Source organism: Stegostoma tigrinum, chromosome 18 (genome assembly GCF_030684315.1).
Source record: "Stegostoma tigrinum isolate sSteTig4 chromosome 18, sSteTig4.hap1, whole genome shotgun sequence".
Taxonomy (NCBI): domain Eukaryota; kingdom Metazoa; phylum Chordata; class Chondrichthyes; order Orectolobiformes; family Stegostomatidae; genus Stegostoma; species Stegostoma tigrinum.
In genome coordinates, this window is record NC_081371.1 from 58,607,285 (window position 1) to 58,624,449 (window position 17,165).

General features: G+C 41.7%; 1 protein-coding gene across 6 annotated transcripts in view; it reads right to left on the reverse strand.

Moving 5' to 3' along the window:
- tmem117 (transmembrane protein 117) overlaps positions 1-17,165 on the reverse strand; it is a 557,403-nt gene that overhangs the window by 408,291 nt on the left and 131,947 nt on the right. The gene's annotated exons all lie outside the window — the stretch shown is intronic.

Consider the following 17,165-nt stretch of genomic DNA (forward strand, 5'->3'; position numbering starts at 1 on the left):
GAATTGCTGTAGAAGCCACCAATTTTGTATTTGTCTTTAGTTTCACAAAAATAATAAAGATGAGCTTAGAAGAGACAAGTTCTATTGTGGACAAGATTACAAGCAGTGTTCTGGTGTACAGAACATATAGGTTCATGCCAGGAGGAGGAGGAGGAGGAGAAACAGCTTTTGTAAAGAATAAATTACATTAAAGCGTAATTAAGAATCGGTTGCTTCAAAAATCAGACAAGTTACTTGCAGAAACAATTTGGCCATTACTTTTACAAAAGTATTTTTAATACAGGCACTTATCTGTGTAGACTTTTTAGTCAGCTTCTCTTGAAAAATAAGAGATACTGAGTAAGTGAGAACATGTTTGCAGTATATCTGTTCTTGGTCAGGCTATGATCACTTGGGCTAACTAAAAAATTAAAACTTTACCTTTTATCTCTCTTTTCAAGACTAGAACAGATAATATCTTCAGTGCTAATTAAAACCGATTAAGCCATTTTCTACTGCATATCCTGTTGCAAACAAGAAAGAACATATATAGTGACTTTGACCTCCGGATATTCTGAATTACCGCAGATTCAATGCGGGGAAACAGTCAGCAATGTGCACACTGTGATGCATAAAGGTGCATGAGTATAATTTTAGATTTGGATTTCAAAACAGAGACAGATGGAATTAGGTCAGTTCTGTGAAAGCTTTTTTTTCTTTTTAACGGTGGTCAGAAAATTAAGTTGAAACAGTGACTTAAATACAGCAATTCTAAGAAAGCATGTGACTGCAGTTGAGTGTCTAGAGGGAACTCTGTAGATAAATCAGTTATAACATTATGTTATGACAGGTAGCACGAAGTTCAAAGTTTTACTTCAAAATAACTCAGCAATCAGATGAAAAAAAACCGTTCTTCTTTCCCTAGCAAGGGAAACCATTTTTCTATCCCCCCCACTCACCCCCAGTCTAAGTCAGTGCTACTCTTTCCCAATCTCCAGTGTTGCCTAACATCTTCTCACTGTTTAATTCAAAAACCATCACATACAGGGAAGCCTTCAAACAGTTTAAAACTTTATTGTTCATTTCTGTCACAGCTCAATAAACATGAAACAACTAACTGGAAGCCTCTCAGAACAGATGCCTTTTAAGCATCAACAATTTTACAGTCAATGCGTGATCACAGCTCACAGACACTGGAACTAGGTGCCGATTATTTCCTGTCTGGCGTGTTATGCTAATGTTGCTACACAATTACCATGCAGACGGTTGTGTTCCTCCTACTCACTCTCCTGATTTCCCTCCTCGGAAGACTGCTGCTGCCTGCCCTTCTATTTCATCAGCATCTACTATAGACACACATGGAAACAGACCCTAGAGACCAGCAGCACCAGAGGAGCAGGAAAGTTGATGTTTCAAAACGTCAGCTTTCCTGCTCCTCTGATCCTGCCTGGCCTGCCATGTTCCTCCAGCTCCATACTGTTATCTCTCACTCCGGCATTGGCAGTGCCTGCTAGCTCATGGAAACAGACCCTTCAGTCCAACTCTTCTGTATTAACCAGACATCCCAATCTCACCTAGTCCCACTTTTCAGCATTCGGCCCATATCCCTCACTATTCATTTACCCATCACTTCCTCTGGCAGCTCATTCTGTACACGCGCCACCCTCTGTGTGAAAAAGTTATCCCTCAGGTCCTTTTTAATTTCCTTTCCTCTCACCTTAAACCCATCTATCACAGCCCCTTCTTTGCCTAGTCTAGATGCACAGAGGACAGCATGATAGGGCTCTGCAGCATACTCTGTCTGCAGCACTCTGCAAAGACCTCTCTCCCTTTCTGACCAATCTAATCACTCAAACCCCACCTTTAGGAGTCTTAGGATCTGTTCCACCACTGGGCTGCACTATACCTATACTCAACCTCACTCAGGGGATTCTCAACTGACTCATCAGCCACGGTTGCAGAGGACGGCCCTGATCTCCCAGGGACCATCCTTGTTAGGCAACTAGCACTTGAAATGAAGCAAGAACAACAGATCTCAAAAGATTTAGGCAGCTCCCAGGATATCTGATACAGAGTTCCAAGGGGAGATACTGTTGATCACAGTTGACTTGTACATTGGACTTTTCTGATGATGAGTACAGCTACATTAAGATATGGTGCTTTTAATGCTTTCTGCATACAGTCTATCGCATTATGCACCTGGGGAAAGCCAACTCCTGCTGCACTGGCCCCATCACAGGGAAGTGAGATGAAGAGGCGTAACCTGGCACAAACCACATCAGGAACAGTCATAATGCAGTGTGCATCAAGGATTGAGAGCCCCCTCACAGGTCCCCAGTGGCTTCTTGAAAAGGGGCCTGTTGTAGAGATGTTTAACACAGCTGTTATCTTGATGGTCACCCGGTCCATGTTGCAGGTTTCAATCCAGCAGCTGACATGGTTCTGTGACAGCGTCCTGGAACAGCCTAACCCTGCAGTGACTCTGCACCTTGATCATCTGGGAGGAAATGACACAGAGGACGAATGACACTGGGTCTCCTGCCCCTTCTCCACCTCCTGAAGGCACACAGTCAGCAGTGACGTCTCCATGAGGACATCGTTCGGTACCTCCTAGACGTTGCTGCTGATCTTGAGCCTGCTGGCACATCCCTAATCCTAACCCTATCGCCCCCTATTTCCCTGCACCTTCATTGTGCTGCAGCAAACAAAGCAATAACCCTGATGTGGCAATAATTTTGAGACAGGAGCACACAAAGCAGAATATCTCCTTAGTAATATGAGCAGACAGCATTGGCATCACTCGAACAATAGTTGAACATACTGTTCCATGCAGGAAGGTTATGGAACGTCTCTACATGGAAATTTAGTGTAGGATCTCGCATGAATACAAAAGGCAACGCTGATCAAGCTTGCCCCAGTGAGTCACAGGATCGACTTGATAATCAAGGGACCCTCTCAAACTTCTGTTTCCCTGTCTTCCTGGCATTCCTCAGCCAGCTCATCAGTATTAATTCTTTACACGTTTCCACAAATCATTAGCTCTCAACATTACCTCAGATCCTGTCTCTTACAGATGTCAAAGTCACCACCAAACTGCACAAGCCCCCTTTAGGCCCATGGTGGTGAATCCATCGATCACCCCTACTCCTGCATCCTCCAATTCACTATCTTCTTTCTCCTCTGCTCCTTGTATTCAAATTACCCTCCTTCACAGCTCTTGGCCCCTCTATATCCCAGTTTGCTGACTAAGTTCCCCTGCTTCCCTAGCACAGCAGTGGTTCCCTATAAACCCCTATTCTTGACTTTCATCGAGCTGGCCCCCCACCCCCAACCCCCATATCAAAGACTGACTGGCAAATCCCCCTAACTGATTTGGACAGGCAGCTCTGACTGACAATTAAACATCTGAAGGAGGGCTAAGGCTCCGAAAGCTTCTGATTTCAAATAAATCTGTTTGACTATAATCGTGTGACTTCTGACTTTGTCCAGCCCAGGCCAACACCAGCACCTCCACATCAGTGCCCTCCCTGCAGCTCTCCAACTAACTTACCACCAGTCTCCTGCCCTGCCTGCACTGGACCTGCAGGACTGACTGTAGCTCACTGCCTGGACTGTATTAATACAGACCATTAGCAACCTACGTAGTCAAGTGATCATATTCAAGGCTCTAGGCTGAGATTAAATGGTGCAAATGACCTACTGAACTGGGACACCCTGACTGATGGTAACATATCTCAACTAGACTGAGGACTACTGCCCTTGTACGTTGAGGTACGGCCAACTGTTTGGAGCACATGCATCAACTTTGCTGTGAGGCAGGTGATGGACTAGTGGTACTATCACTGGACTATTAAACCAGAAGCTGTTCCAGGGACCTGGGTCCGAGTCCCGCCATGGCAGATGGTGGAATTTGAATTCAATAAATATCAGGAATTAAAGAATCTAATGATGACTGTGAATCCATTGTCGATTGTCAGAAAGACCCATCAGGTTCACTAATGTCATTTTGGGAGGACAACTGCCATCCTTACCTGGTTTGGCCTACATGTGACTCCAGTCCCACAGCAATGTGGCTGACTCTTAAATGCCCTTGGGGGGGGGGGGCAATTAGGGATGGGCAATAAATGCTGCCTGGCCAGCGGCGCCCTCATCCCGTGAATGAATTTTAAAAAAATGTATGTTACTGGTGCGTGTTGTAGGTTTTAATACTGACTTAGTACGGTCCCATAAAGTAATAGGTCCACCCCCGGGACTGATGATTGCTCACAATCACAGCAAGCAGCCTGCCTTAGCGTCTGCCTTGACCAACAAGGCTATGCAACTGTTTTTTTTTAAATTCATTCATGGGATGAGGGCGTCACAGATAAGTGGGCAATAAATGCCAACCTCTACTTGCCCAGAGGGCAGTCAAGAGTCAACCATGTGGATCCGGAGCCATGGGTCAGCCAGACCAGGTCAAAATAGCAGTTTCCACCATAAAAAAAACATATCAGTGAACCAGATGGGCTTTTCTAACAATCAACAATGGATTCACGGGCATCAGCAGATTCTGTATTTTTAAAAATTAAATTCTAATTCTATTTTTTAAAAATTAAATTCAAATCCCACCGGCTGTCACGGCCGAAGGTTACCCGAGTTTCTGGATTGACAGTCCAGCAATAAGACCATTAGGATATTGTCTTCAAGCAAGATAGGGCAGGGATGTTGAGAGTATTTATGAGTGTATGAAGTGGATGAGTTCTGAGAGAGAGTTGGCAGTCCTGAGGGGCACCCCGGTCAAATTCACAAGACAATCCCTGCACACAAAGTATCGTGGCCACAGTATTCCAATGTCACTGCGCAGTGAAGTGCAGCACTGGAATGGAGAGCCAATTCACGAGTGGATTTGGCACGTGCAGTGGGGATGATGCAGTGAGGCAAGTACACGCTTGAAGGTGGCTGTGTGATGTCACTGCCTTCAGACATTGGTGACTGGTGTCTGATGGAAACATCAGATTTTATTGTAGTTCAAAACTCATTTGCTAGGACAGAACTTCAGGGGTAAATATCAGCTGGAGAATGAGCAGATCACTCATGCAAAACCCTCAACAAAACAACTAACAGCCACTTGTTCGTTCATTTCATTTCTTACAGCAATGCACTAGCCAATGGGATCTACCAGTCTGGTTTAAAATCTAAGCAAAGTCTAGCTGGTATAACAAGGTGTAGAGCTGGATGAACACAGCAAGCCAGGCAGCACCAGAGGAGCAGGGAGGCTGACATTTTGGGCCTAGACCTTTCTTCAGAAGGTGCTACTTGGCCTGCTGTGTTCATCCAGCTCTCCACCTGGTTATTGCAGATTCTCCAGCATCCGCAGTTCCTACTATCTCTGAAAATCTGTTAACTGCCAATTATTAATGGCTGCCTTCTCCAAGATGCCAGTCAATTAACGCTCTCTTCTCAGTATAAATATTGGTTTCTCTCTTTAGTGGTTATCTTCCAAATTTTCCTGATGCGTGCAAGATGAAAAGCTTCAATAAACTGAAGAAGGATCCTGACCCGAAATGTCAGCTTTCCTGCTCCTCTGATGCTGCCTGACCTGCTGTGTTGCTCCAGCTCTGCACTTTGTTTTCTCTTTCAAGGAAATGAGTTGCTTCTTACAGCCATACGCATAATTTAAAGAGCACACGCTGTTATTCTACACGTGGAAGTCAATTGATTTTGAACAATATAACAAATCGAAAGTGACAAGCACAAAATGTTGTTCTTCCAATTAACTGCAATCCCTACATCTGGGAATAATGTGACTCTTGAAGAGCCCACTTGACAATGTGCTTGGGAACAAACAGTAGCTGTTCTGCTTTCGTCCAAATCTACACTCTTTTCGGGAGTGCATTTGTGCAGGTGCAACATTTTTGACAAACAGGAACATCAAGCAGTTTTAAATCAGAGACAGCAGGGCCTATATATAGAGTGAAGGTCTATCCATCCTTGCATTATCACGTCTGAACACGTCAGACAAATGGCATAGAGAAAGGAAAAGTAGAATCTGTCTTGAAAATGGCTACTATGAAAACATGTTAGAGTTACTGCATTAATAATAAGCTGACCTAATTTATTCCGCTAAAATAGCTGCAAGAATATCCAGCTATAAAGCCATTGTACTTAGGTTACATCACAGTGCTTCAAATAATCCAGTTTAAATGTTCATTGTGCTAAAGTTGAAGAACTATTATGGCTGAAACAACAAGCTTTGAGTTCAACGGGATCCTAGTATTATAACGATAGCAGAATCTCACTATCTTGAAAAAAAAATCTGCTGGTTACACAGTTCCTGTCATATTTAGTTTTCAGATACCGACCATTAGCAGCTTGTGGCTGTCTAGTTTATCACACCCAACTGAAGCTTAACAAGAAGCCTTTGAACAAGATGTAGTTTATTGTATGTCAGCAATCCAATACAAGTTAAAATTAGTAAGATAAACATTATCACTGATCTTACAGGGCACTTATGATGTAGCCCTTCACTCTGAAAACCTAAGCAAGCTCCCAAGACACGATGAGGACAGAATGGATAGAGCACAGGGCTCAGTGGTTAGCAGTTAGGACCTGGGTTTAATTCCAGCCTGGTGGCACCGGAAATTCTCTGTTTCTGCGTAGGCTTCTGCCAGGTGCTCCGGTTCCCTCCCACAGTCCAGATGTGGGGGTCAGGTGGATTAGACATACTAAATTGCCCCATAGTGTCCAGGGATGTGCAGATTAGGTCAATTAGCCATGGTAAACTATGGAGATGGGTGCGGGCTGTGTATGGAAGATATGCTGTTTGCAGGGTCGGTGTGGACTAGAGGGGCCAAATGGCCTCCTTCTATAGTCTCCAATATTAAGCAATGGTCTGACAGGGTTAATGTAATATCACACATCAAAATTTTTCCTTTACTGTTAGCAATTACACTTTGAGGTATTTACTTGGATTTACCACTGAGACACTCTTCCCAAACTTTTACCCCAGGATCTAGCTTTACAAATTCAGAGGGACACGGACGGTCAGAGGGACACGGACGGATGGTCAGAGGGTCAGACAGACAGACAGACAGACAACCTGGAGGTTTCATAAATTTCCAAAATACGTTCCTGGAACTTGAAAGCAGCATTCCCTCTAATCTTCTTCTCCCCTACACAAAACCTAGAGGTCCATGTACAATAATGAATTTTGAAACTGTAAATCAAAGCTGTGATCCGTAATATAACAATCATTATGCGTGAATTGTCAGGGCAGCTGTGCATGTGTGCATGCTTAGGAGGAATGCTGCTTGGAAGACAGGTAGGTTTTTGGCTTGAGAACTGCTAACCCAGGTCCTGTTTTTGACCCTACCTGAGTTGTAAAGTCTTCCTCCAAGGAGGACCTTTGTATCTTGGAAGTCATTTGTTGAGGATTCTGTTCCTGCTAAGCCAGGTAGTCAGTCTAGTACTTTATATGGAAAACCTTTAATCTCTTGAATTTCTTTCACACAGGAACTTTCCCTTGGAGAAAGAGATAAGTGCTCCAGGGCAACATCTGGGGAGCTTTAATCTCCTGAATTCTCTTCGTGCAAAGATAGCGGTGCCAAATTATTATTTTTTTTAACATTGTTCTGAATCTCTGGACATCAGTTGCACCACTTCAATGTCGGCTTCCGTGATGTCGTATGCAGACCATCTTTGTAAGCAAACTTAATTTCTCAAACTCTTGGTAAAGAGGTAAAGTTTGTAAAATCAACTTCACATTGTAACTTAGGTCAAACATCATTTACCTTCTGCAGTTGTCTTACTACTAAACTCAATATTTTCACATCATCAATTGCACTACACAGTGCTGCAGCTGATTTAGTTCTGTCACTGGTATGATAAATCTTCCTCAGAAGACAATGAAGTATGAAATATTCCTCTTAAACCTCTGCTGTGTCATAGTCCAAAGTTTAAATAAATACCATTTTTAAAAAGGGAGGCTTCTTTGTTCCACAGTGCTGACACTGAATTTTAATATCTGCGGTCTGTCCTATTCTTTTAGATGGTCACACGGGTTTGAGAATTTTAATTATGGATGAAAAGTGAGAGGATTCCATTGTTCTTCTGTAATAAGGTCGTCCTTCTCTCAGGAATGGTCTGCAATTTTTCACACTTTCTGCTGCAGCACAATCTGATTAGATTTTTCCCCACAAAGTCAAATCTTCTTTTGACTGTAACAAATCTGACAAAGGCATATCAGTATTCAGCTTCTTAGGCCTTAAGATGTAGGAACAGAATTAGGTCATTCAGCCCATCAAATCAACTCCAGCATTCAATCAGAGTTGATATGTTTCTCAACACCATTCTCTTGCCTTCTCCCTGGATCACCTTACTAATCAAGAACTTACCTGTCTTAAACCCACTCAGTGACTTGGCCTCCACAGCCCTCTGTGGCAATGTGTCCCACAGATTCACCACCTTCTGGCGCAAGAAATTCCTCCTCATCTTAGTTCTAAAGGATCATCCTTCATTGAGACGATGCGTTCAGGTCCCAGTCATTCCTATTCATGAAAAATCTTCTCCATGGCTTATCCAAGCCTCTGTATTCTGTAAATTTCAAATCATATACAGCCTCAATTACAGACCCAGAATCCTCAACCACTCCTCATGTCACAAGCCATTCATCTCCAGGATCATTCTTGTAAACCTCCTCTAGACCCCCTCTAATGCCAGGATATCTTTCCTTCGATATGGGGTCCAAAACTGCTCACAAAATTCCAACTGTGATGTGACCACAGCCTCAGCAGTACATCCCTGCTCTTGTATCCTAGCCCTCTTGAAACAAACGCTCACATTATATTTGCCTTCCTAACTGCCAAATGAACATGCATGTTAAGGTTAAGAGAATGCTGAGCTAAAACTCCAAAATCCCTTTGCGCTTCAGATTTCTGAAGCCTTCCTCCATTTAGAAAATATAGTCTAAACCTCTATTGTGGTTTGGGTGTTTTTCTGCCACTAAGACAGCCTAAGCATGGCTGTTTCTTGAGCTAGATATGGTTATTGCATGTTAGCAATCAGATGCAGGATACATTAGCAAGGTTGGCATGGTTACTAAGACAACTAGGTGACTTGGGATACATGGATCTTCATGTTACAAGATCCTAGCTGTTCTACCTTAGTTAGCACTGCTGCCTCTCAGTACCAGGGACCCAGGTTCAATTCCCACCTTGGGCAATTGTCTGTATGGGGTTTGTACATTCTCCCTACATCTGCGTGAGTTTTGTCTCGGTCCAAAGGCATGCAGGTTAGGTGGATTGGCTATGCTAAAAATTGTCCAGTGTCCAGGGATATATAGGTTGGGTGGTTATGGGGATGGAGGGGGTGGGGCAGACTCATGGGCCATATGTCCTATTTCTGCAGTGTAGGGTTTCTAATTCTAATCCCAACCAAGCCACTTTGACATCATTAGATTGGGTGGAATTTACTGTAGTCTCTAAGATTAATACTTTCAGAGCCAATATGCTGCTGCTGTTGCCATTTGACTGCAAAAGTAGACATCAAAAATACTAAAAAAATTAATTAAAGAATTTACAAAAATGTGAGATATGTCAGCTCTGGTTATGTTATTGCAGTGAAGAGATTGTAGGTTGAAGTCCCATTCCAGTATGTAAACGGAAAAATCAGAATTAACATTTCAGTGCATTTCTGGGAGGGGTTCTGCAGTATCAGGTATGCTTTGACTTTTTTCTCCCCCTCTTGGGTAGACCTCAAAAACAGTCCCACAGCAATATTTTGAAGAGCAGAAAATTATCACTCTCATCCTGGGCAATAGTCATCTCCTATCATCCAGAAAACAGTTAGTCATTATCGAATTGCCATCTGCAGAAGCTTATGGTGCCCAAATTGACTGCTGTCTTTCTTACAATAGTGATCACACTCACTGAAAGTAATTTATTGCTTGTAAAATATTTTCGATCATCCCATGGTCATAAAAAGTGTTACATAAATAAAAGTCTCTCTTTCTTCCTACGTTCTAAGCATTGAGTTATGCCTTTGAAGTAGTTTCGTGTTTCAGACCCCCTTCCTTCAGATTTGCAAGGTGTCTGTGCATGATATCTGACCCGAATTTTTGTTTGGAATGCAAATGCTTCTTATTATTTTAATTAAGTCTGGTTTATTGATTTTAAGAACATTAACTATCACTTGTTTCGCATTATCCGTCGATGTTTGAGAGCTTGCATTTTGAACAAGTGGCACGTGGATTTTGGTATCTGGGGTTCAACGAAGGGGTTGAATCATTAACTTGTCAGTTTTTCTGGAACCATGATTTATTTTGAAAGATACAGTTGTGAGAAAGATACACCTGGAGTGAATACGTTTGCATTGGAGAGATTAATGAAAGGACAGAATAGAGGTGGAAGATGATTAGTTTGCTTTCAGTTTGATGAATAATGAACTGATTTTATTTTTGCTTTAGGGTAAAGCTCATTGCTGGTAAATACCATAAGACCATAAGACATAGGCACATAATTAGGCCATTTGGCCCAGAATCTGCTCCACAATTTGATTTAAGCTTGTAGGATTCTTGGTTGAAGTTACATACAAGGACAAAGTTTTCCTGGAGCAAGGGGTTCATTCAGAAAAGTTAGAAACAGGTTAGCTTAGTGAAGGGATTTAGTTTGAACGTTCTAGACCAGAAGTATTTAATTGGAACCTTGAAGGGATCATTCGAAGCTGAAAAAGTCTCAGGTCATTTGTGTCAATACTCAAGGAAGAGACTATCAGACTCTCAAGATAGGGAATTTAAAGCAATAGTTAAATCAAGCCTGTAGGTGTGATAGAGAAGGGAATTATTTCTGGTGTTTTAGCAATGTAAAGGGGAGCTGTTAGGATAAGCTAGAATATTGTATTTGAATGCGCAGTTTGAATTTTTTTATAGATTAAGTAGTTTGGTTTATTCCATTTTCTTTTCAGTAATGATAATAAAACTAGGTTAAACTCAAATCTACTGTGCGTTTGTTTCAGTGAAAGTTAACCTTGTTTCATAAAGAGAAAAACAAAGTACAATTGATCACAACGGATTTCAGTCTGGGATTTCTCTTGTCCAGTAATAACATCAGCTGGCATCAAAACATCTGAATTTCAGAACTTTAAACATCTCCAGCTTTAACAGTCCTCCAAATCAATGAACATTTCTTTTTATGGTTTTATCCTGATCTACAAAAGCATTCAGTGCAATCTTCATGTGGGATACAGGTGATCCACAGAGTGCAGTACAAAAGACTTTGTAACAAGACCTCAAATTTCCAATAAATTGGCAATGACTTGATTTTACTTCAGCTGCCGTAGAGACTCTTATCACTTGCTTTATACTGTAGACCTGTCATGCCATCTCTCTCTCACTCTCTCTCTCTCACAATCACTCATGCTTGACCCAAGTGAGGCCAAATATTTTTTAATTGAAGGCCAAGTTGATTCTCTTGGTCAATTAGCAGCATATTGCGTATGAGCCCCTGAAGAAATAACGTGTTTTGTGTCACAGTTGGACACTTGGCAGCAATTTCTGCTGAATATTTTTGCTGCATTTTTAATGAAGACTCTTAGGATTTACACAGGGGATCTTAAATCCATCAGGAAAGACAAGCTACACAATACACAACCATTAAGAGCAGTATAAAACCTTTTTGATAAAATATGAAGGCGGATATATGTTTATAGTGTCACACAGGAAAAATATTTCATACAAAATTTCTGACTTGCAGCTGATTAAAAACACAAGAACTGTAGCAGTCAAATTTAATATTATTGTGATTACTGGCTTCAGCTGTCAAAACCGGTGTCCATTATGCTAATGTGTATGTGCTGACTTCAAATCCGTCAAGATACATTCTACACTAGTCCTTAATGTATTTCAATTATAACGGTATGAGAATGAAGCATAACTAAAACAAAAATTACAATTCGTAGGTTGTGCTTCTTCATCTTAGCATATACTGGAGATTATTACAGTCCTAATTTACCCACAAAAGCTACCTGAACGATATCTAAATGGAGAGCTCACGGCAGGTTTATGAGAAGTGCATATAGCATGCAGCGACTGGCAGCTGGTGATCCCACTTAAATGCCAAATAAAATAGAAGGACATTAATATTTATACATGTTTAGCATAACTCAGTCACTGGATTTGGAGGAAGGGGCTGTTGTAAAGATCAGTACATTTGGTGACAATCTCACTAATTGTCTCTGCAATGCATAACCAGCTAACAAACAAAACAGTGCAAATACTAGGCAGTGTGCTGATTAACCTAGACAATCGTCCACATTCTATTAACTCTATTCTCTACTCAGGGTTGAATTCAACTGGGCTAGTTAATTGCTTATTTTCTAGAGTACCTAGGGTATTGTGTCTGTTCCGTTTTCAATAGGATACAGTTGTCTCAATACTTACTTTTAACAGTGTTTCAATGGAATAATTCAAGTTCTCAACACTCAAATCAAAGAATACACTCCAAGCACTGCACAGCAACCTCAGATGCATGAAAAAAAAAACTGCTGGATGTTAGCCAGAGAACGTTCACAGCTATAAAAAAAAATCTCATTTTGCATATCGTCTCAAAAGACCCATGAAAGAAAGGGAGAGTTGCATTTCGAGAGTGCCTTTCATGACTTCAAGATATTCCAGAGCAAGATCAATATGGTTTCTGATAGGGAAATGGTGTTTGACATATTTATTAATGTTATTTGAGAGAGTGACAATCTGGGAAATGAACAGGATTAGTCTATTTAAATTTCCAGAAGTACATAAAAAGGTTCTTGCTCAAGATAAGGATTGGTCAAATCACAGGAAACAGACTTGGGATATGTGGGTCATTTTTCTCTAGGTAAACTGTGACAAGTGGACTCTCAAAACAATCAGTAGTGGGGCCTCAATCATTTACAATTTAATGAAATTTCGGAAGGGACTAACAGTATTATAGCTAAATTAATCAATGATACAGAGATAAGAAGAAAAGCAAATTCTGAGTTTGATTTATCGTCCTCTGTGTACCGAGATACAGTGATAAATATTGCTTTGTGTGCTTTAGAGGCAGATTGCACCATACAAAGTGCATCAGGGTAGCAGAATAGAGTGCAGAATACAGTGGTATAGCCACAGGGAAGGTACAGAGAGTGAGTGAGAGATCAACATTGCTATTTCAGAGTTCTGTTCAAAAGTCTGATAACAGCAGGGAAGAAGCTATTCTTGAATCTGTTCTGTGTGTATTCAACCTTTTGTATCTTCTGCCCATTGAAAGAGGGTAGAAAAGTGTATAACTGGGGTGGGAGGGGTCTTTGAATATGTTGATTGCTTTTTAGAGCCAAAAGGAAGTATAGATGGAGTCAATGGATGGATGGCTAGTTTCCATGATGGACTGGGCTGTTCATGATATTATGCAGTTTTTTTTTTGCATTCTTGGGAAGAGTAATTGCCATGCCACTCTGTGATATATCAAGATAGGATGCTTTCTATGGTGTATGGTAAGTGTCTTTGTGGACATGCCAAATTTCCTTAGCCTCCTAAAGAGGCTGCGTTGAGCTTTCTTGCTTGTCGCATCAATGTGGGTAGCTCAGGACATATTGTTGGTGACCATCATTTCCAGGAACTTGACGGTCTCAACCATCTCCACCTCAACCCCATTGACGCGGGCAGGAACGTGCCTCTACTTTGTTTCCCAAAGTCAATGATCAGCTCCTTCATTTTTCTGACATGGACTGAGTAACTGTGATCTTTACACCATGCCAGTAGCCACTCAATCTCCTTCCTGTACTCCATCTCGTAATTGTTTGAGATCTGACCTACAACAGTGGTGTCGTCAGCAAACGTACATGGAGTTGGGACAGAATTTGGCCACACACTCATGAATGCACAAGGAGTCAGTAGGGAGCTGAATATACAGACTTGCGGGGCACTGGTGTTGAGGATTATCATGGAGGTGGTAACTGTCACCTATCCTTACTGATTGCAAGTTATTTAATGGGGAAGTTAAGGATCCGGTTACAAAAGGGGGAGCTAAGGCTGGGATCTCGGAGTTTGGAGGGGATCTTATTTGAAATTATGGTCTTGAAGGCAAAACTGTAGTCAATTAGTAGGAACCTGACACACCTATCCTTATTATCCAGATGTTGCAGGGATAGGTTTAGGGCCAGGGTGATGGTGGCTGCTGTGGGCCTGTTGCATCAGTAGGCAAATTACGAAGGATCAAGGCAGCCTGTGAGGCTGGAGTTGATGTGAGCCATGGCTAACCTCTTAAAGCACTTGATAATTATTGAGGTCAGAGCTACTGGGCAGTAGTCATTGAGGCACGCTGCATTTTTTTTTCACCCCAGCCTGATGGCGGTCTTCTTGAAAGAGGTGAGAACTTCAGATCATAGTAAGGATGTCACATGTCAATAAATATCCCGCCAGCTGGTACGCACAGGGCTCTGAGGAGAACGCCAATACATTCTCAAGAGCTATAAAGGATGAGCAATAAATACTGTTTCAGGTAGCAATGTTAAAATCCTATGAATTAACAATTATTAACAATCTAGAGTTTTAAAAGTTTCATCCAGGGGATGTCAGCTTTGCTGGTTGGGCTAACATTGTTTGCCTATGCCAAGCTACAAAGGAGGTGGTGATTTTGGGCTGCCACCTTTAACCAATGCAGTCTATTTGTGTAGGAACACTCATTATGCTGTTAGGGACAATATTCCAGCATTTTCAGAATGGCGAGTGGCTTGGAGGGCAATTTGTAGTCTAATTGCATTGTCCATGTACTTGTAATCCAGGAACCCGGGTAATACTCTAGAGATCTCACGGGTGTAGATGGTAGAATTTGAATGCTAAAATCTAGAATCAATAGTCCGAGGATGACCATAAAACTACTGATTGTCATGAAACCCCATTGGATTCACTAACTTCATTTAGGGAAGGAAAGCTGCCATCCTCATATGGTCTGGCTATATTTGACCCCATAGACCTCACAGAGAGTTGCAGCATGGTAAGTGGTCTCATCAAACCATGTCTGTGCTAGTCATCAAGCACCTATCTATTCCAGTCCAACTTTCAGCACTTTGCCAGGAGTCTCGAATGCTAAGGCATTTCAAGTGTTCATCCAAATTCTACTTGAATATTGTGATGGTTCCCACTTCTACCACCCCTTCAAGTAGTCCGTTCCAGATATCCATCACTCTCTGGGCGAAAATATTCTTCCTTGAATCCCCTCCAAACACCTGCCCCATACCTAAAAATCTACGCCAAAATGATACAGATATCATGGTCTTCTTCACTTGGCTTGTTAATCCTCCCAAAATGCATTGCATCACATTTTTCCAGATAATCTTGCACTTGCCACTGCTCTGCCCCCAGCTGACCAGCTCATTTATACCATCCCATCAACTTCAGATGAATCTGTTTGCGTCTTAACTGTCCCTGAAATGCCCACAGTTATATCAAAGTGGCACAGAGAGGTTAAATTAGTAAATTAAACTTTGGCTGATACAATAAAGAGAGAGAAACCCAGAGATTGTCCTTTTTTTGGTAGTGGGTTAGTGAAGGAGATAGAAATGAACAGAGAAGCAGCATGTTATTATTTAAATGGACAGAGTCTGCAGAATGCTATGGTACAGAGGGGTCCAGGTATCCTTGTATGTGAGACACAATGTTTGCAGAGGTATAAGCGTGTAATGATGAGGGTAAATGAAATTTTGGTCTTTATCGTATATGGAATGGAGTGTAAAAAAAAAGAGAGAAAATGAGGGGCAATTACAGCCACAACCATACAGGGCATTAGTAGAGCCACATCTGAAATATATGTACTATTTCAGTATCCATTCATAAGAAATGTACTTGCATGGGAGGCAATTTAGAAAAGGCTCACCAGGTCAATTCCTGGGTTAAAAGTTTTTGTCTTACGAGGAACATTTAAGCACATTGCCTCCCAATATGGGGAGGCAATGGCCTAGCGGTATCATTGCTGGACTGTTAATCCCAAGGCTCAGACAATGTTCTCAGGACCTGGGTCAAATGCTACCAGGGCAGGTGGTAGAATTTGAATTCAATAAATATCTGGAATTACAAATCTAGTGATGACCACGAATCCATTCTTCATTGGCAGGAAAAACCCATCTGGCTCACTAATGTCATTTTGGGAGGGAAACTGCCATCCTTACCTGGTCTGGCCTACATGAGACTCTTATTGAGACGTAACTTGAGGAGGATTAGTAGATCAGATGAACAGAGAATGTTACGTCTTGTGATGTCATCAGAATTAGGAACACAGCTTGAAAATATGTAAGTCCCCATTTTCGACAGCAACAAGGGAGAATTTCCTCCGTCAAAGTCATTAATCTCTGAATTTGCTACTCCAGAGGAGTAGAGAAGATTGGAACTTTGCTTATGTTGAAGGCTGAGTAAGATGGATTTTTCACCTAATATCTGTCAGGGTTTAAGGAAGGCATGCAGAAAAGTGGAGTTCATGCCACAGTCTGATCAGTCATGACCTTAGTAAATGGCAGATCAGCCTCAGAGGGAAAATGGTCTACTCATGCTTTGGATTTCTCACACGCGAAACTGTTTACAGCCACTGAATTACTTTCAATGCGTTGTTGTTATTATTGTAATGCAGGAAACATGTTAGTCAACTTGTTATTGTCCAAGGTCTCAAAAACAGCAATGTGATAACTTATTTTTAAGACAAAAAACAGAAATTGCTGGTGAAACTCAGCTCGGGCAGCATTTATTGGAAGAGAAACAGAGTTAACAGCTTGAGCCTGATGACTTTTCATCCAGTGACTGCAGTTCTGGTGAAGAGTCGCCAGATTTGAAATGCTAACTCCACTTTCTCCCCACCGATGCTGCCAGACCAGCCGAGTCGTGTCAGCAATTTCTAATTTTGTTTCCGACCTCTGACATTTGCAGCTCTGAGTTTTGTTTATTTTTAAGAAAGAGCTTGAGAAATAACTGTACTCCAAAACACCAGAGAAAATAATCCTGTTCCTCAAAGAGAGCTGCAAGATCTTTTATCGCATATCCAATAGAATAGTTGGGACCTAGATTTAACATTTCACCTCTAAGATGACACCTCAACAGTGCACCACTCCTTTTGTAACAAAGTCAAGTACAAGTAGGGAGGAGCTCAGGTCTCTGGATTACAAGCTGCACTGTTAACTCTAGATCGCGAAGGCTTTGCTAATACCCACTG